The sequence below is a fragment of the Anas platyrhynchos genome, chromosome 1 (genome assembly GCF_047663525.1).
Source record: "Anas platyrhynchos isolate ZD024472 breed Pekin duck chromosome 1, IASCAAS_PekinDuck_T2T, whole genome shotgun sequence".
Taxonomy (NCBI): domain Eukaryota; kingdom Metazoa; phylum Chordata; class Aves; order Anseriformes; family Anatidae; genus Anas; species Anas platyrhynchos.
In genome coordinates, this window is record NC_092587.1 from 197,632,999 (window position 1) to 197,654,541 (window position 21,543).

A 21,543-nucleotide genomic window follows, 5' to 3' on the forward strand; every position below is an offset into this window, starting at 1 on the left:
TGGTTAGATGGTCACAGCCAGAGAGTTGTGGTCTGCAGCTCTGTGTCCAGGTGGAGGCCGGTGACAAGTGGTGGCCCTTGGGACCAGTGCAGTTTAATGTCTTTATTAATTACATAGACAGTGGGATCAAGTGTACCCTAAGCAAATTTGCTGATGACACCCAGCAGAGTGGTGGAGTTCATAAAATAGAAGGAAGAGATGCCATCCAGAAGAACCTGAGAGAGCTTAAGAAGTGGGCCCACAGGAAGCTCATGAAGTTCTACAAGTCCAAGTACAAGATGCTGCACCTGGGTCAGGGCATTCCCAGACATGAACACAGTCTACGAGAATAACTCATAGAGAGCAGCCCTGCCAAGAAGAATTTGGAGGTTTTGGTGGGTGTGAGCCAGTAATGGGCACTTGCAGCCCAGAAGGCCAACTGCATCCTGGACTGCATCAAAAACAGCATGGGCAGGTCAAGGGAGGTGATTGTGCCTCTCTGCTCTGCCCTCATGAGTCTCCACTTGGAGTCCTGCATCCAGTTCTGCCCCCCCCAGCACAAGGATGTGATCTGTTAGAGCAAGTCCAGAGGAGGGCTACAAAGATGATCAGAGAGCTGGATCACCTCTCCTGTGAAGACAGGCTGAGAGAGATGGGGTTGTTCAGCCTGAAGAAGAGAAGGCTCATGGGAGACCTCATTTCAGACTTTCAGTACTTAAATGAGGCTGTAGAAATATGGTGAGCAATTTTATGCATAGAAAGATAGTAATAAAACAAGGTGTCATGGTTTTAAACTAAAAGAGGGGAGATTTACATTAAAATGATAGAAAATTCTTCACTCAGAGCATGGTGAGGCACTGGAGCAGGTTGCCCAGAGAAGCTGTGGATGCCCCATTGCCCCATCCCTGGAGGTGTTCAAGACCAGGAAGGACAAGGCCCTGGGAAACCTGATCTAGTGGGTGGTGTCCCTGCCAACGGCAGGGGCTTAGAACTAGATGATCCTTCCAACCCAACTAGGTGATCCCTTCCGACCCTAGCCAATGATATGGTAAGAGAACAAACTGCTACTACTACTGCTTTCAGCCTTACAATCAAATGTTTATTTTAGTTTGAATTCAGACCATTTTACAAGTGGTTAGCAAATGGCTCTCTCTTTATAATTAATTCCTCAAAATTTTGACTCAGGCCTTTTGTTATGTATTTCATTTATTTTGCACGGCAGTACTTCTGTGCTTAATTAAGCTCTTATGGACACTTGGGTAAATATTTGTCTTGTTAATTTTATAATCATTGGATTATTGACATGGTCATGAGATGAGATATTTAGAGACTTTACTAAATATCTCTGAAAGCCTGTTGATTTATAAATTCAAGTTATTTTAAGAAAAGATTAGAAGATTGTCGTCATCTTTTATACTCTATTTTTATATTTGAAATGTATTTTATATATACTAGAAATGCTAAGAGTTCCTTACATGGGCTGCTGAGAGCCTTAACTGGACACTATAATAAAATTTCCACTTACTTAATCATGGTCTTTTTGCCTTGGCTGGCATACAAATTTTACAGTGAAGAAACAGATGCATAATTTCACAAAATGTCTCACACTTTAAGCTACTTCTCATTTCAAACTGCTTTCTTCATTTTATAATGTCATAAACAACCTGAATGCTAATGACTTGGGTTTTAGTCATTCTAAATCTCACACACACACACACACACACACACACAAAAAAACAAAAACAAAAACAAAAAAAAACCTGCTTAGGATTTATTAGGATGTCCAATGTAATAGGATGTCCATCTTAGAAATGGAAATCTATGACAGATATTGTATTTTTTTGTTGTTGTTGTTCTGACATTGCATATTGCACTAGTTTGATAAAATCCTTAACATAAGGATTTCAGTATTATGAAAATATGGAACAGAGAGTAGTGAACGTATCAAATGGGTCTCAAAACAGCTAAATAAGTTGTTTAATCATGACCTGAGATAACATTGTGTTAAATATTGTATTTTTTTTTTTTTTCAGAAATTCCATTAGATCCTGAATCTGATTCTCCAAAAACGGAAAGTAATGTGTAAATTACTCTATATTTATTTTGTCCTCATTGTAGTGACACTAAATGCTTTTCAGAAAGTAATTAAACAACATGACAAAAGCAAATAAAAACATGTAAAATATCTTCAGTCTTAATGTTGGTTGAGATATTTTTGAAAAAAATGTTTTTTTTATTATATTTTTCAGATCTGTAAAAAAGTTGCAACAATTTTTAAAACTGGCAGAGAAGTTGACCAAAAGTCTTATATTTTTTATGCAGCTGGGATTCTTTCCCCCTCTTGGCATTACCTCACAGCTGAAGTAGACACCTTCATATGTGACACCTTTTCCATATGGTCCTGCTCCATGGGCAGAGCTGGGACAATGATGTGACTGTGCTCAAAGGAAGTGGTTCTTGCACCTTATGGTCATGGTAGGAAATGTCATGATCTGCATCTTACGTATCTGCTTTTTAAAATGTTCTCCCAATTTTTCTATTAACACTTTTTCCTGTGAACACAACAGGGAAGAGAATGGGCTGAGGTATGCCCATGTGGGAACAATGATGTCCTGCAAATCCTCACTGTGGGATGAATCTGTTTTAGCATGTTTTGCTTGGATAGCTTTTTTGATTCGTGTTTTGGTAGATGTAGCCACTGATGCAATAATGATGAAGCTAGATATATGAAAAACAATTGAACTAAATCATAATCATGTGGAAACACATAAGGTGAAATTATATTTTGAACATTAGCATGCATTCTGTGCTCCTGCACAGGTTTGGGAAGCCTGTTACCATTCAAGCTATGGATTCATTTTCATTTTCTAAAGGAGAAACATGCTTGGTGAACTCACAGATAGTCTCAAAATCATGTAAAGAAGGAGAAAGAAAAGTACATGAGTGATGGAAAGATTATATACAACTATATACAAGTTATATACAAGCATATAACTGAAGTGCCAACAACTGGCAACTGACACAGAAATGTAACATGCTGCAGATGTTTTCACCAAGTTTTAATGTCTCATTACAGCATTAGTGATTTTTACAAGTTTTACAAGTTCACCTTTAATTTCACCTTTAATTGTGGATGCCCCATCCCTGGGAGTGTTTAAGGCTAGGCTGGATGGGACTTTGAACAGCCTGGCGTAGTAGTAGATGTCCCTGCCCATGGAAAGAGGTTGGAAATAGATGCTATTTATGGTCCCTTCCAACCCAAGCCATTCTATGATTCCATGATTTAAACTCACTCCTATTTCATGTATATTTTCAGTCCTACTCATATTTTCAGAATGAACTAGAAAAGAGTAGCCAATGATCTTGTACATAGGTTTCACTGCTTCTTTAATTTTTTCTCATTGAGAAGAAAATTTCTTCTCTGATTGACCTACTAAATATCAAACTTATGCAATTGACTTCAGGTTAATAATTTATAGCAGTCAGCATGCCTGTCATTTGCTCTGCAAGGAAAAAAAAATCCTCTCATGAGAATAAACATATTCTTCAGGATCATGCAAACAGATCACATTTAGTGTCTTTTGTTTGTTTGTTTGTTTGTTTGTGTGTACAGTAAATTCAATTTCTTTGTGGAATAGAAACAGATCAACCTGCATTTTGACTTTATTTTATTCCCCAAAACTAATTTTTGTGATGTTGTATGGGCTGCTAAGACTCTAGTAGAAGAAATGGAGAAAATTCACCCAGGCAAAATCTCTGCTCTAAAATTTGTCCTTTGCATTATTAGTATTGCATTGGGTAAGTAAATAAAAACTAGAGAAACAAATTATCACTTCCCACTTGGTTTCTGCTTCTTGCTTCACTGGGGGAATTTCACACCTTTGATACATGGAATAAGACTAATTCATTCAAATTTAGGTGCCTCCTCTCTAAATCTCTTCACAAGAGTTAGTCACCCTGGACTCCCTTTGCAATTCCAGAGAGATGGAGTCACTGCCAGGGCAATTCAATTTAGCCTAAGGCAGATGTCTACAATAGATCAGATGAATCATACTCTAAAAAAGCTTGTTTCTTGTTGTAGACAAAATGGATAGTGGAGAAGACATATTCAGTTCAGAGTTCAGATGTAGATATTTGCAGTGCAACATCAAGCCAATCTAAGGACAGAAATCTCCCCAAAATCCTCATGACGTGCTATCGAGAAACTAAACTTAAGTCTGTCTAGGTCTTGTAGTTAATTCACTCGCTGAGCTAAAGATCCTACGTTTTCCATCCTATGTTTGGGTCAGGGTTCTGATGTCAGTGTGTGAAAAACACATCATCTCAAGACCTTGCTGGTAGATACTTCTGGTATTTGTTTTGCATATTTAAATTGAAATATCTTTTGGTCAAGATTTGATTCTCACTTTATTTGTTCTGTATCCACTTCTTGGCTTTAGCTTGTGTCTTCTGTCATGTTATAAATATAGATAAAGTAACACATACTGGTTTACAGGATTAAGTTTGGTCTGAAATATGTTTTAAGATGTTTAACATTTAATGCAGCATTGACATAATTTGTAAAACACATAGATATAAGCTATATTCTTGCTTCTCATAGTTTTATTTTGAAGGTTTCCATGGCACAAATATATGTGTTTCTGTGTTTGTACTCATTTGTAGTTTAATTTAGTTATGTTAAAATAAATCCTTGTTTTTCTATTTACCCATTAGTTCAGATTTTTGTGTTGTTGGATATATATTCCAAGTAAAGATAGAGAGCCTTACTGAATGTTCTGGGTTTATGAAATTCTAACTTATCAAAAAAAAAAAAAAAATGCAATCAGTCCTGATTTGGGTAACTATAAAATTGTTGTGTTGTCAGTGGAGATACTTGCTCATAAATTACTAGAGTAAAAACTATAGTGTTTTTTTTTTTTATTTTTTTCTTTTTTTTTATATATATATATGTGATAAAAAGAACATGATTTCTGTACCCAGAAGTATGCATATATACATTTTCCCTCATTCTGTTCCCTCATTCTGTCAGGCTGGTAATCCCCTAGACACTGAGTCAGCAAGAACATCTTTTCAGTGATGTTCATTAATTTTCAGGAAGTTGTCTGAACTAAACTGAAAATAAGAACATGTTATAAGTGGAATAAATTTTCCATGAAGTTATTCATCTATTATTCTGAGGTTCAAAATTGAAACATTTTTTTTCCCATTATCAGATTTCACATTATCATGGGTTTATAGAGGGCTTATAATTATATTTTTCTACAAAGCAAATGACATACAAAACTTCATAAACATGTCCTGTCTTATGATTTTGAGTTCATTTCTGGATCTCAGACAAAATCCCTGTGGCTTTCCTTCTAAGCTGTCTACCAGCCATCATGGACACTGCTCCCATATCTAAGAGAAGCACAGTTTTGTGCATAATCATTCAGTTTAAATCAACCAATGCAACTGGGGAAAAAAAAATAAAAATAAAAAATAAAAAATTAGACAATTTTTAGGCAAGCAAACTGTTCTCCAAGGCGCTGTGTGCCTCAAAGCCTTTCTGTTCTTTTTCCAACTACATTAGTTGGTCTAATAAAATTATTGCCTCTTTTTATGGACTTTGTCTTGCTCGTATCTTTTGAATATCACAGCTCTGACGGCATGGGCTCTGCACACACCATCTACCTATGTGAGCTGGGGACATAAGGCAGGAAGAGCTAGTCAGACTCTGCAGGGAAATTTGCATCCTAAAGAGACTGTCCCTGGAGTGTACATGTTCATGCCAGTGAAACCACCAGTAGCTGGCTGAACTGCGCTCCCATGCATAACCAATTGCACCCTTGCTTTCCATCCTCTTCCCTTCCCGCTTTAACACAGCAACTGTGTTACTCACCATGTGTGCCTGTTTTAGAGGGATGGGTGCATATATCTGTGCCATATTTCCTGCTGGGCCTGCACATTTTTCCTGGAAGCAGATGAGCACACTCATCATCATTTGAAGTTGAAGAGCCCAGTGACTTAGCTGATGGCCTTGTCCTGCATACAGTGCCTATGGACTGTGTGAGAAGCAAAACTCTGATTCAAAGGGTTTCTACCATTATTTTAACCAGTGCTCCAACAGTTCTCATAAAAATAACAAATTAAAATAATAATAATAATAATCAAAATGCATTGGGTTTTGCTTTCAGATACAGAAGTCTCTGCTCAGTAAAACAGTGAAGGTTACTGTAAAAAAGTAAGTGTATATTAAAGTCCTATTTGTTGTACTGAAGTCTGATACCAAAACTCTATTCTGACCTAAGACCTTCCTCAGGATGAAAGTTTTCAATTACAAAGGAAACAAAGTAGTATATGGAAAAGTGTCAAAGATGCAGCTGGTCTTCAGACTAAAAGTACCTCAGGTAAGCTTGCCACCATTTCCTGGAGAGATGGACAGAATAATGTCAGTTCTGTAACTTCATCCTCATGGATCTCTAATCACACAGAACTTCTTTAATTGCCACAGAAACCTTCTGTCTTCCTTTATGTCATATTGCTTCACAGTAGTGTTTTTACTAATTTCAGTAATGGAGAGCATAGACATGGAGAGCATAGACATGGCTCTGAGCCTAAAACCAACGTGCAAGTTGCTCTTGATGCTTCTGGCGTAATTAGCAGCATTGTTAGCAATTCATTTAAATGAGTATTGGAGGGCCTTATCTTATTCCAATTGCTGTATTAAACAAACACCCCCCTCCTCCAGTAAGGAAGGAAGGAAGGAAGGAAGGAAGGAAGGAGAGGGAGGAATATTTTTTTTTTTGCTAAAATTATATTGTGTGAATTACAGACTTAATTTTCATTTCTGATTATTGGAGAAAAGTAAAGAAAGACAGCCTCACATAAGGATTTTTTTCCCAGTGCCTCAGTGGAAATTACCTTTGTTGAAAATTTTCTATCAGCATTCTGACCTTTGTACAGAGTAAAAGCTGTAGTTTATGCATCTGGCTAAATTTAGATCAAGGAAGTTTTCCCAAGTGCGCTCTCTTGAATTTCTAGCATGGTGATAATATTTATAGGAGGATTTTTTGCAATTTCCTACTTATACATAGAAAGAATGTTCATTTTGAGTCTCTCAGCTCTGTGATTTTACTTCCTCATAAAAATTTTCAAGGGGCATAAAACCCCTAACTTTTGTTCCATACCCTCAGGACATTTTTAAAGATCTCATGTACAATTTTTCGTGTCTAGACATTACTTAGTTATGTCAAGTTTAATTCTTTATAAAGTGTCAGTGAGATCTGCCAGACCGATTGTCTTGGAAGACACAATCTTCCTCTTAGCTCCAAAGCATGAGATATTGGAAAAGGGAATATGATTTTTCTTCATGCTTTCAAGACATGATCTCAGTATGAAAAATCTAGGATACAATGAAAGGACTGCCCCTCCACACCCACATGAGCTCAGGCAGACCTCTTTGGTAACATGCTTTGCTTGGTACTTCTGCTTTGTTTGACCAGGTTCCTATCAGACAATACACTACCAGAATTATTCCTATCCATCAATGTAGGTATGACATAATATTTTTATTTCTTGTTAACATGTGAACTACATTGTAATAGCTGTTCCTAGTGTTGATTACTACCGCCTACTGATTTAGCAATGCAATTTTGCAACATACAGCATGAAATAATAATCAAAATGCAAAGTTTTTCTATGCATACAAGACCAACCAGTCTGTGGCATCGAAACAATTTGTTTTGCAGCTTGTTGTAATCCCTTGGGCCATCCAGGAATCAAAAATAAAATCTTAGTGCCTGCTCACTTCTTTGCTGGTCTGGTGAGCTCATCTGCTCTTTGTTGTCACATGGTTACATTTTAGTGCAATAGGCACCTGGCATCTCTGATTAATCTTTGGCATAAAATGGGAGAAATTGGGTACAGACTTCAATGCTTACTGGGTCTGAGAAACCTAACTTCCCAGAGCTTGGCAGCAGCAAAAGAGAGGCATTGTTTCACAACTCTTTTGAGTATAATATAAGTATAGAGCTCATTTAAAACTTAGTAAGGTTTTTTGATACCTGCTGAAATGCAAGAAGCTAAAAAAAATACATTTTTGCATGTCTACATATATCATAAGGACACCATTTTATTACTGATAAACTTTTTGAGGTTTTATGCATTGTATTTTCAGACAACATTTAAATTTATTCCTCTGTTATTTGCAAGGTTTCCTACATCTCTTCTGTTTCTCATGTAATGGAACCAAAGTCTCTTGCCAGATTTCTGACTCAGTGAAAAGCCTTTCACACACGCTGCCATGTAGTTAAGAACCTGCATTGTGTAACTTTGAGAGACTGCATTGTGTTAAGAATGCTCTGTTTATTAGACGGTCTTGTAGAAGTTTGGATCTAATCATCTGGATGACTTGTTGACATTATAAATTTGTGATGAAATTTGAGGTTTACTGTAGCCAATTACTTTGCCATGCCAACAGTAAAGGCTGTTTATCTTGTTTCCCTGAAATTTGGGTATCTCTGTCCAACAAAACTAGGGGAGCTGAACTATGCATATTATTTAAAATTGAAATTAACACTGTTGTTGGTTTTGCAGCATGATCAAGACAATTCAGTCATACTAGCATTTTTATATTGCTTATCTAATCGGCTGTGCTTTTACTCTCTGGATTCTGGGCTGCAAATCTCCAGCATAATTCCCTAGAAATTTGCCTAGCAGTCAGAGCAAAGGAAATGGAATTAACTCTGAAGTTTCCTTCTAGGGTTTTGTTATTAACTGCTTAAGTTTGGATGAATTGCATAGTCTTAAGTCTTAATAAATGTCTTAACTTTCTTTCACACTACTTCTTTTAGCTCCCACCATAAAATATGTTTCACTTGATTTAAGGAAGTGCTCACTAGACTACAGAGTATTGATTGCATATCTTTCCTATTATTTCCCAGTTTAAATTTTAGTATTGAAGAAAATGTATTTCATTAAGTTTTCATGGCTCTTGCTTTGATAATCTTCACTAATAACATATATGAATTCAAACAATCTTTATTTATATGTGTATGTATATAGGAATTATCGTATTAGATCTTTCTAGCCTTATATATAATTCACCACAGTTCAAAAAGTTGCTTTTTTTGGAAGGAAGTTTTTCAAAAACCTACTGACTTAAAATTATAAGCAACAATGTGTGAGCTAAAGAAAATGAAGCAAATAACTTTTCTCTGAAATGTAAACTCTTCTTTCCATGTATTTCACCCCTGAGATGCCTCACAACCCTCTCAGTAAAGAAGTTCTTCCAAATATCCAATCTAAAACACCCCTGGCACAACTTAAGCCCATTCCCCCTCGTCCTGTCACTAGGCACGTGGGAGAACAGACCAACCCCCACCTCACTACAGCCTCCTTTAAGGTACTTATAAAAAGCGATAAGGTCGCCCCTAAGCCTCCTTTTCTCCAGGCTGAACAATCTTAGCTCCCTCAGCCGCTCCTCGTAAGACTTGTTCTCCAGACGCCTTACTAGCTTTGTTGCCCTTCTCTGGACTTGCTCAAGCACCTCCATGTCCTTCTTGTAGCGAGGGGCCTGAAACTGAACACAATACACGAGGTGTGGCCTCACCAGAGCCAAGTACAGGGGGACAATCACTTCCCTAGACCTGCTGGCCACACTGCTTCTTATACAATCCAGGATGCTGTTGGCCTTCTTGGCCACCTGAGCACACTGCTGGCTCATATTCAGCCAACTATCAACCAATATTCCCAGGTCCTTCTCTGCCTGGCAGCTCTCCAACCATTCCTCTCCCAGCCTGTAGCTCTGCTTGGGGTTGTTGTGCCCCAGGTGCAGGACACGGCACTTGGCCCTGTTGACCTTATACAGTTGACCTCAGCCCATCAGTCCAGCCTATCCAGATCCTCCTGCAGAGCCTTCCTACCCTCGAGCAGATTGACACACGCACCTAACTCAGTGTCATCTGCAAACTTACTAAGGGTGCACTCAATGCCCTCATCCAGATCATCGATAAATATATTAAAGAGGACTGGCCCCAGTACCGAGCCCTGGGGAACACCACTAGTGACTGGCCTCCAACTGGATTTGACTCCATTCACCATGACTCTTTGGGTCAGGCTATCCAGCCAGTTTTTAACCCAATGAAGCATATGCCAGTCCAAGCTACGAGCAGCCAGTTTCTTGAGGAGAATGCTGTGGGAAACAGTGTCAAAAGCCTTGCTGCAGTCAAGGTAGACCACATCCACAACCTTTCCCTCATCCACCCAGCGCGTCACTTTGTCATAGGAGGAGATCAGGTTCGTCAGGCAGGACCTGCCTTTCATAAACCCATGCTGACTGGGCCTGATCACCTGGTTGCCCTGTAAGTGCCGCGTGATGACACTCGAGATAATCTACTCCATGAGCTTCCCTGGTACTGAGGTCAAACTGACAGGCCTATAGTTCCCCAGGTCTACCCTCTAGCCCTTCTTGTAGATGGGCATCATGTTTGCTAGCCGCCAGTCAACTGGGACCTCCCCCGGTAGCCAGGACCGTTGATAAATGATGGAAAGCGGTTTGGTCAGCTCCTCTGCCAGTTCTCTCAGTATCCTCGGGTGGATCCCATCTGGCCCCATCGACTTGCATACATCCAAGTGTTGTAGCAGGATGCCAACCATTTCCTCATGGATAGTGAGGGCCACATTCTGCTCGCCATCCCCTTCCACCAGCTCAGGGTTGGGGGATCCAGACAGCAACTGGTTTTGCTGCCAAAGACTGAGGCAAAGAAGGCATTAAGCACCTCCGCCTTTTCCTCATCTTTTGTAACTAAGTTCCCCCCCACATCCAGTAAAGGATGGAGATTCTCCTTAGTCCTCCATTTTGCATTGATGTACTGTCTTAGTGGAGGCAGTCCTGAGGCGTGGAGTTGATTTCCTCACCCTAGGCTTCTTCCTGGGTAGACTTTCCACCTCTTCCTCAGCTACTGGTCTCTCAAGTTCCAGGGCCTCAAACCTGTTGTGTAAGGGCACCTGGGAAGGTGGGGCCGGTGGGGGGGGGCATTGCCTGCAATGTCAAGGGACCTGTTTCCATTCCTCTTCAAATCCTAGGTCCCCTCCCTCTGTCCGACAGCAACAGGGCAGGGCATCCACCCCCGTTTGGAGTGTCTCCATTTCCATATGAATGAGTTTCACAGAAGTGTGCTGGAGTGTGTTCTGCTTTACAGTGCATCTACGTGTTATTATTTCATTGGATCCCTCCAACTGATGTCATGAAAGCCGCTAAAATGCTTTGTGATAGGTCATGCACTTCTAAGACTTCTTTGATTACATTTTTACAGGATAAGATTGATTGAAGAAGAAATCATTGAAGAAAATTTAGCATGAACACAAGGATAAATTAATTTCCATTAAGTCAGATGGATAAAGGTGAATAAATCTGCTCCTGACGGTAGCTATTTGTTTTTTGTTGGGTTGCCACTTCCACAGGCCAAACAACCAATTCCCTTCTATGGCCACTGAAATACTTCTGACTGATAGCATTTCATCCTGAATGATGCATCTAGCTTTTTGCCTGACCTGTGCAAATGGTGGTTGAAGGTCAGCAAAATGATTTTGTGCCTACCAATGTTTTTCTTTCCTTCTTTTCTCTGCTGCTGTGCAGTGACTCACTCATTTACCAGAAAGTCTTAATGCCTTTTCTTCTGAAAAGTCTTAGCATACATAACCATTCTCTTTTAACATCCCAGCTGGAAATCATATACTTACGCCTGAGAAACTTTATGGTGTGTGAGCAGAAATGGGAAGGAGTTTTCAGTATAAAGCTGCACTCAAAACATTAATGACTTACCCAGTTCTCCAGTGCTGCAAAGGCTATTGCAACCATCTTTCACCCTTTGTTTTTGTTATTTCAGTCTGGGCATCAGAAAAGGCAGGTCATTTGCTATTCACCATAGTCTATCATTAGATAAATGAACACTTCTCAAGTTAAATGAAACCATGGAACTAATTAAAACAGAAAGGCCATACACTAAAAGGACAGTTGGCCAGGATGCCAGTGTTGCTGGAGATCTCAAAATGGAAATGACATCAAGAAAAGCTCTAGGTTTGCCCAGTGCCCAAAATGGTTGAAGAGCATGTCTCACTGTTAAGTGGTAGTAACAGAGTCCTACATTCACTGTAGGCCTCATCTGTGCATAAACAGCAACCAGAGTATATGAGAAGAATTTTTAAATCTTATAGCTTTTTTTTTTTTTTCACCTCCCAGCATTCTACTGCAATTCCTCAGTTGACAGTTGTGAAAACAATCATGTTGGCTTGCTGTCTGAACCTGTCTTCTCCACCTATGCATCTGCTCTGCTACTTGCCTCTTTCACATTGGTCCCAATCTAAATGAGCTCAAACCTCCATCTAAGTTGTCTCCGTATATCTAAGGTGTCTCTGGGGCAGTCCCTCTTTTTCTTTGTGTCGTGGTTTAACCCGGCCGGCAGCTAAACACCACGCAGCCGTTCACTCACCCTCCCCCCTCCCTCTCTGGGACGGGGGAGAGAAATGGAAAGTGAAGCCCGTGAGTTGAGATAAAGACAGTTTAATAAGACAGGAAAATAATAATAACAAAATAATAATAACAATAATAATAATAATGATACAATGGTGATAATACGAAAGTAATAGTATGTACAAACAAGTGATGCACAATGCAATTGCTCACCACCCGCTGACCGATGCCCAGCCTAACCCCAAGCAGTCTGGCCCCCTCCCCCCAGCTAGCCACCCCTATATATTGTTTAGCATGACGTCAGATGGTATGGAATACCCCTTTGGCTAGTTTGGGTCACCTGTCCTGGGTCTGTCCCCTCCCAGCTCTTGCTGCACCCCCAGCCTGCCCGTTGGCAGGACAGAGCAAAAGGCTGAGATGTCCTTGGCTTAGTATAAGCACTGCTCTGCAACAATTAAAGCATCGGGGTGTTATCAGCACTCTTCTCATCCTAAGCCAAAACACAGCATTCCACCAGCTACTAGGAAGAAAATTAATTCTGTGCTAACTGAAACCAGGACACTTTGCCAAGATATGCTCACCTGTCTCTATCCAATCTTCTGTAAAATATATGCTAAACTCTTTAAAAGGTCCTAAGGGAAAAATAATCTCTCTATTCTGTCACTATGACTTCTGCCTTTTTACTTCCACTACCTTTCAACTCCAAGGTCAAGATGAGATGTAGGAGTCCACAGCTGAGTATAAACAAATGAGCATTTCAGTCTGAACTATCCATTAATAAATATACATGTGGGTCTGAAATTCAGCAAGAATTAGGAGCTGTCTAGTATTCAAAGGTTTTAGGGTTTAGGCAGCTGCTCTGAGGGATATTAATCACAACTGGACTTTAGTAACAGCTATCTGTCTGATTTCGGCAGATGTAGGAGGGTTCTTCAGATGCAGAAGATAAACAGTTTAAACTGCTATGGACATTCACATACCTATATCTAGATGAATAGCAGATGCTAATGTTGCCTGAGAACTGAGGATAAGCAGGATGAGTCATGGTTTGATACCATGGTTTGATACCATTTAAAACCTCCAGATAGCTAATTTATAGTAGATGAATTCAGGCTTTATAGAGTAATCACATCACCTTATTCCAGGTATATAAATTAGGTACCAAAATTAATAAGCTGGTCCTTCTGGCCAACAGGGAGACACTGGTATTCTAGAAAATGAATAAAAATTATATTTCAACTCTGAAACCTAGAGAAGCCTGCTGTTCTATGCTGACTTTAGAGGCTACGTTGACAATTATTCTTCTATCTAAGGTGATTGGATGCCTATAGACTCTATGAAATCAGTCTTTCCCCGGGTTATAAAGACTTACGTATGTATGAGCATAGCCTCAAGACTGAGATCCAGAAAACCATAAATGATCAGTTTAGGACGTTAGTCTGAACACGTGTGATTACAACGTTTGATGCAGCAGAAACCAGTATTTATTAATTCTGGGATGCTGTAGTCACATAGAAACTTTTCTCGGTAAGCTCTGCAGAGATTTCTAGAAGAGGAAATAGTTAACAAAAATCAAACAAAATGCATCAATTCATGGGTACAATGCAAATAATTTTGCTTTTCTATCAGGTTCATAGGCTAAAGCTGCCTATAGGCAGTTTTAATTGACATGCATAGCATTCATGAAATAGATAAACCATACAAATACTGACCTTACCAGTATGAAACAGGGCAATATTAACATGAAGATGCCCTTCCTCCATTGTATTATGATTTATACTGGAAGAAATTATGATGAAAAAAAAAAAACAACCTTATGTGCCCATGAACCTATTCAAGTTCGTGAAACATATTCAACATCTTTCATGTACTGGGGAAAATGTATGGTTGTTACAGCTCATGAAATGAATATATAAATCCTTAATTTTAGAGTGTACGAGTATCAAGGGAGTAAAGGATTGTTTTACATAAAACACAAATCTTTCAGTAGGATTTTACCTTACACTGCCAAAAATATAAAGGGTAATAAAGTTTAATTCACACCTTTAGTTTGAGTTTTGGGGTTTTAAATTGATTTTCTTTATGCTGTCCTGAAGAAGTCTGGTGTGTGACCCTTCTCCATTAAGTGTCTCCAACAACATAAAGACCTGAAGCAGATGCTAAAGCAACATTTGGATTCTTTTTGAAATCAGCATCAAGATATTCATGTTGGACTACTGCTTACCCACTGTTGGAGGCAGAACTAGGTATTATGTACTGCTGTGCACTTTTTGATAAATATTACTTGCAACTTCCAGGGACATTGACAGAGGTAGAAGCCTGTGAACTCTAAGCACTTGATAACTGAATTGGGGCTTTAGCCAGCTGATTAGTGTGATATTTATTATTATTATTATTTAATTGTTTAATCTGGCTTCACTTTTGTCAAATTCTTCTTGAAAACAGCAAAATTTATAAGGTAAAGGATATCAGTTTTTGGAAGCGTTAATGAGGTCTCACTACTTTCTTAAGAAATTAAATGTAAAATGTATATGAAGACATATGAAGACATAGTGTGAACCTGATGTGAAATTTCTATTTCATATTATGAACATACACTTGAGGTGATGATACAGCATGTGTGAAGTTGATCTGAAGATTTCACACAGTAAATGTATCTATGTTATGAAGACGCACTATTTTTTGATTGTCCCAGTGATTTTATTTGAATAATTGTGGTCTTTCTGTACAGTTTATAATAACGAGAATAATAGCGGCAACAGTCCTGATATCTAATATAACTAATAGCTTATCTTTTCAGGTTTGACTTTAGGCGTATCCACCAGATCAATCAAATTATGAAGATACATATTATAGTCATTCAGCCAACTTGCACTCCGAAGCAAAGGCACAAAACTGCAAAATTCAGTTTGAATGAAGAAGGGCAGAAGGCTATACTAGAAGAGGTGAATGATGGTTTATTGCTATATAATGCTGAATGATGCAATAAAGAACACATACACTTTTTCAAGAATGAGAATAACAAACTCAAAATAAGTAGCTGTCTTGGGATGAAAGTAATTAACCCTATAGAAATGACTTTGATGTCATTTCTCATTGAAAAATAATGTGTAACAAAATGTTTCATTTGGGAAACATAACTACATCTTAGGCACTGATCCTCAAATTTTCACCTTCAAGCTACCATAACTCCACATGCCTGAAGTCACAATTCACTGTTTCAGCCTTCCAAGGTGTAGTCATCAGCCTTCTCATAGTAAAGATAATTGTCTTTTTACTGTAATATATCCGCAGCAATGGAAGATGACAGTTTGTGCTGGCTAAATGGAACCCTACAGTACTGTTTCCTGATAACGCAGAAGATTATGTATGGCACCTGCACAACCCTGGGATTATGAAAGCCAGGATAAGAAAAGACAAAGAAAACCTTAGGGAAAATAAGATAATCTATATTTAGTCAGATTGTGACAAGAAGAAGAGAAAGTCTACTGGGAAAAAGCAGAATAGGACCTCAGGCAAACTTATTATTTTCAGCTAATTTTATGTAACACGTTACAGTGTGATGACCTTGGTAACAGAACAAGACCAGAGGTGAAGTTTATCCTTCAGGTGCTAATTAAGCTGTATGTAAACAACTTCACTGTGTGATAGCTCTGGTTTGCATCCTCTCTATTATGCCTTCCTCTCACATGCATTATCATCCATAACCCTTGCATTCTGTCTGCTCTTTGTCCTTCATATTGTTTCAGATGTTAAATCTCCCTGCAGTCTTTGAGCCTTTCATGAGATTTCATCATTTCTTTTCCTTGGGATATCACTCACTCCATCTTAAACACCCAACAAGAGTCATAAGAATACATCTGTTCTTTCCTAGACACTTGTTTAGATAATTGCCGTAATATCTTCTTCCAAGTTTCCTGTTTCAACAACTTCTAAAGTTTCTTCCTCTGCTTTCTATCTTCTATTGCATCAAATATAAATTCTTCATATTCTCCTTCAGGTCAGATAGTTTGTTGCTTTTCATTTATTCTTCATTAGTATTTTTTACAAACCCACAGCTACACTATTTTCACGGCCTTTGTTTTGGAAGTTTTTTCATGTAGCAGCATATATATATATTTATGTCGATATATGATCTCAGTCATCTTCTTCCTTACAACTAATAGCAATCCTAATTACAACTTACTTTTGAAAGTTTAAATAAGAAAAAATCATATAATGGAAAAGACCCAGCAACACAGTACATGCATTATTTCCATATGACTACAATGGATACTATGCTCTCTCACCTTCTCCAGTACAATGTAAGAAAGTTTCTGCCTTCTGTTTGCTTTTTAAGTTATTCAGTGTCAAAAATCTTTTGAGTTGTGAAACATCTAAACAAGTAAAATAGAAAGAGATCTTTTTAACACTCAGAAGAGGTCCGTAAGTCTGGAGGTAAGTGAATCCTACTCAGCTCTTCCATTCTTACCTTCTTATAGGGCCTTTTTTCATCTATGATTTGTAAATTATGCATCCTCAGACGCCTCCACATGCCTTTTTCTAGTGTTTCTCATTAAGCACCTACCTTCTTAGGCAGTGTTTTCAGATCTGTCTTTTGAAAAATCATGGACTACACTTATCGCATTCATTTTCATTATCACATTCAGCTCTGGGGCTCCCAGAGCTGGACAGAGGAGGACATGGACCTATTAGAACAAGTCCAGAGGAAGGATACAAAGATGATCAAGGGGCTGTCTCCTATAAAGACAGGCTGAGAAAGTTGGGGTTGTTCAGACTGAAAAAGAAAGGGCCCTGGGGAGATCTCACAGATGTGCTCCAGTGCCTATAGGGGGCCTACAGGAAAGCTGGGGAGAGACTCTGTCAAGGGTGTATTGACAGGACAAGGATGAATGGTTGTAAACTAAAAGAGGGTAGGTTTATGTTATAAATTTGGAAGAAAATCTTTACTCAGAGGGTGGTGAGGCACTGGAACAGGTTTCCCAGTGAAGCTGTGGATGCCCCATCCCTGGAGGTGTTCAAGGCCAGGCTGGATGGGGCTTTGAATAACCTGGTCTAGTGGGAGGTGTCCCTGTCCATGGCAGGGGGGTGGAGCTGGTTGATCTTTGAGGTCCCTTCCAACCCAAACTATTCTATGATTCTGTGATTTATGTGGCTGATAGAGATGATGAAAATGGGAGAGCAAATGCTTTATGTTTACTGTATAGTCAGCTGAGCAAGATGTGTATGTATTAGTTAAATTATATTAGATGTGTACACTTGAGTCACACAACAGGTATGTACAGAACAAGCCAGGTTTTAAGAGGAATGGCTCAGCCTCTGAAAGTACCACACTTGTGCCATTATCTACAAAGAAATCTTATGACTTGCTTAGAGCTTAAAATTGGTGTGATCAATCTAAGTCTTGTCTGTTTCTAGTCATATAAAGAGATACAGGCTATATGTTTTTTAGTTTTATATGTTGTTTATTAAGTCTGATCCATTGCTGATTACAGTAGCCATGATCTTATGAAGTCTCATTTGGGATGGTTGTCATATGTTCCTATTATAGACAGCTAGATAGGGAATTGAGAAGAGAGCAGAAATGAGTGAAGAGTTATAGCAAAATGTAGTCTTTTTTAAATATCTGAGAAGGAACTCTGGAACAGGACAGAGAAATAAGCCTTCCAAAATAGGCAAGTCTTTTAAAATATTTTATTCATGCCTGGTAATGTAAAGAAAAGTGGAAACTTCCAGTGGATCAGCTATATTAGCATAATATCATGTATTGATGGCTGACCTACTCCACAAAGTGTCTTCTAACTCAACATTGCTTATTAATTCTTCTCATGGCACTTTTTTTTTTTTTTTTTTAACTACTCCCTTTTTTTGGACGTATATATACATTTGCCTAAGACAAGCAAGCTGAGCAACTGACAATTTTTTAAATGTTTTTCCCAGCTGTAAATTGTTAATACATTTTCACTTAAAAAAAAAAAAATATATATATATATATATATATATTTTATTTCTAATGATATTACATTTGCATATTCTGCTTTACATTAGATATTTCTCTCTCCCCCTCTCTCTCTTCTCTCTCTCCTCTTTTGAACAGAGAATATATTGCAATCAAAAGAGCTAACCTCTTTTGCTGGCTAAGAGATATACACTGGAGAGAGCTTTCACAAAATCAAATCAAGTTTATGAACTACTATAGAGATTATGTCCTTGTACTCTTCCAGGAGAAAAAAATAAGAAATCAATTTTCTTTGCAATATTTATTTTTCAAAATAACAATTCTAAACCAAATTGGTAGTTTATGTGCAGAACCAAATAATTCTTTCCATGTCAAGTAGAGCAATTTTGTCAGACTCACTTTGCTGCTAACATGCATGTCATGCTGTTAAATATAAGCTGACAGAATGTATGACATAACTAGACTAGCTCTTATTATAGGGATCAATTTTTCCCTAAGGAAAAAAAAAAAAAAAAAAAAAAAAAAGACTTCTGTTTTTAGTATGGTTTTGAATTGTCAAAGAAAGACAATATTCTGGCGGTAAGGCATCCCCTAAGGAAATATGAGAGTTCTCAGTGAAGGTTGCCAATGATATAAGTATCACTGCCTACATCTTAGCAAAGTCCTAATTCTTCCCATCTGATTTGGGATATGACCATCCATGTTAAATGTCACTGAAATGTTTTGGGAGAGAAAGATTAATTGCTGTCCATAATCAAAATTTCTTATTCCCAAAGTCTCATTTTTTCTGAATGTGTGTTCCTGCAGGTGTCATTAAAACAGCCCCGGAACATAGAGTGTAAGGGTATTTTTGTGCCAAGCACTATTCTCTTACACAGGCAGCTGTACCTGCATGCACACAAACATGTACACACAAATGTACTGTTGCAAAATGATAGTTGCTAATGCCAACAAATGAAAAAATGAAAGCAATTGGCAGTTGGAAACCTTTTTTTTTTTATTTGACCTGAGAATGCAACAGCGAAAATCAAGATCAGAAAAAACATGAAAAGCATATCTCCATGCTAATCATGTAAGACCACTTAGATGAAACTCTCTAATAAAAGATACTTTATGAAACATTGCTTAGGGAGGACCTGAGATTTAAGAAGCTATCAGTAGAAGTTGAAGATTAAAGATTAAAGCCAGCTAAGGAAAGTTGTCTTAAATTTTATTTGGTGCTCATTTCTGAGGCACATCCAGTAAACTAGATTCTAGGTTCTAGATAACCCTTTCATGTTTTTACACAGATGGAAATTAAGAGAATAGAGAAATGACCAACAAATTGATAACAAATTAAATGACTATAGGATCATTCTTATAAATGCTCTGATGGCTGAGGAAAAAAGCTTTGAAGCACTTCTGCTCCTATCCTTTCCTTCTTAATCAGATAAGGAATTTCTTCTGCTTTGAGGGAGCAGAAAAGTAGTGGAGAAAGCACAAAACTAGTGTGTGCATGAAGATACAAAGTGTGTGAACCACAAAGCTTTTTGCACCCCTTGTTGAGTCCTGGCAATGCAGAACTGCTCTAACATGATTGAGAATCACTTCTAGTGTACTCATACATGTATGCATGTGGCTACAGGGATTGTGAAGCCTTACTTAGAAGCCTTCACGTTAGTTCCTCTGAAGCTAACTGTAGTCTGCAAGTCAACATAGTCACTGACTCCTACTAAGATTAAATAAAGTATTACAGCATATATCCCAGTGAATAATCTCCTACCAAAAGAAAATCTGTAATTAGATATAATAGATCTTTCCATGTATAATTTCTATGACCGTGTCTTCAAATGCTTTAATCTTCTCTCCTTCATTTCCTACCACCATCTCTTCTCTTTACTCTAGTTTCCTTTATGGATGAAGTAGCAGCTAAATAATATTTAAGGCCTATAGCCACCATTATATTAAGCTTGAATGAATATTTCTGCAGAAGCAGAGCAAGATTCCTGCAAATCTTTTATGAGGAAAATTCAAAATTTCTCTTTGTTAGTCAAAATCTAGCAGTCTTGTCATCATCTCTAGAGACCCACAGCAATAAGTGTTATGTGATTGATGGCTGGTCAAAAGCATATCAAAGCATACAACCACAGCTAGAGAGTATGAGCCTGTGAATCAGGACACAAGTCTGTATAGGAGAGGAGACTGTCCTGCTGGGATCTGTATATCTCAATAGACTGAAAACAAACATGCAATCACCTGTTTCAAACACTGCTTAAGAAGATACTTGTTTTAAAATACTAAATCAAATCAGTCTAGTTCTGTAAGAAGATCAGCCTTATGTGGATTCTTTTTCAGGGAGATAAAGATAAGCAAGTCTCATCTTTCAGCAGAAATGCACAGCTGAATTGTCAAATATGACATAATAAAAGGATTACTGGACAAGAGAAAATATTGGATTTGTTTTTACTTAGAACTACTTTATAGAGGACAGTTTTTAGCAAGTTTTTAGTGAACTCCTTGCTTTTGGGATTTTGGTTTAGATTTGGCATTAGTCTTAATTGCTGTATGTTTAATGATTTCACTTGAGTCTTTTATTCTAAATCCTCTATATATCATATAAATAGCAGACTCCATGTATGCTATAATCTTGTATGCAAATATATGCATTTAATTTCCACATATGCAAATTAAAACAGTATTATTCCTCTGGAGTTGGCAGACATGTTCAGTTGAAGCTATTTGGGGCTGCAGAGACAGAAGAAACAAAATTATGAGCCCTTTGGGGGGAACATTACCCCCATGTGCATGAGCTGAAGAGAACCATGTGTGATACATAGCAGCTCCATGGCCCTGTCCACCATATACCTTCTAGTAGAAGGCGGAACCTATGGAAGTTGCAGTGCCTTATATAAGCCTACAGGCAGGAGGTTGTGTGAGGGGTGGAAATGAGCCAGTAATATGGACTAGGTGCAGTTGTGGCTGTTTGGAGCTATTAAGAACAAAGCAGAGGTGAGGCAAGGCAAGAGGATTTACCTCTTGCCATGACACACAAAGAACCCAGTTAACATCCATGCTTTGTCCAAGCATTGTTTCAAGTTCTCAGCTTCCCTTGCGTCCAGCTAATCGTACCCACACTGGTGAGAGGGAATGTGTTGAGTTCAGCTATGTCCCTCCT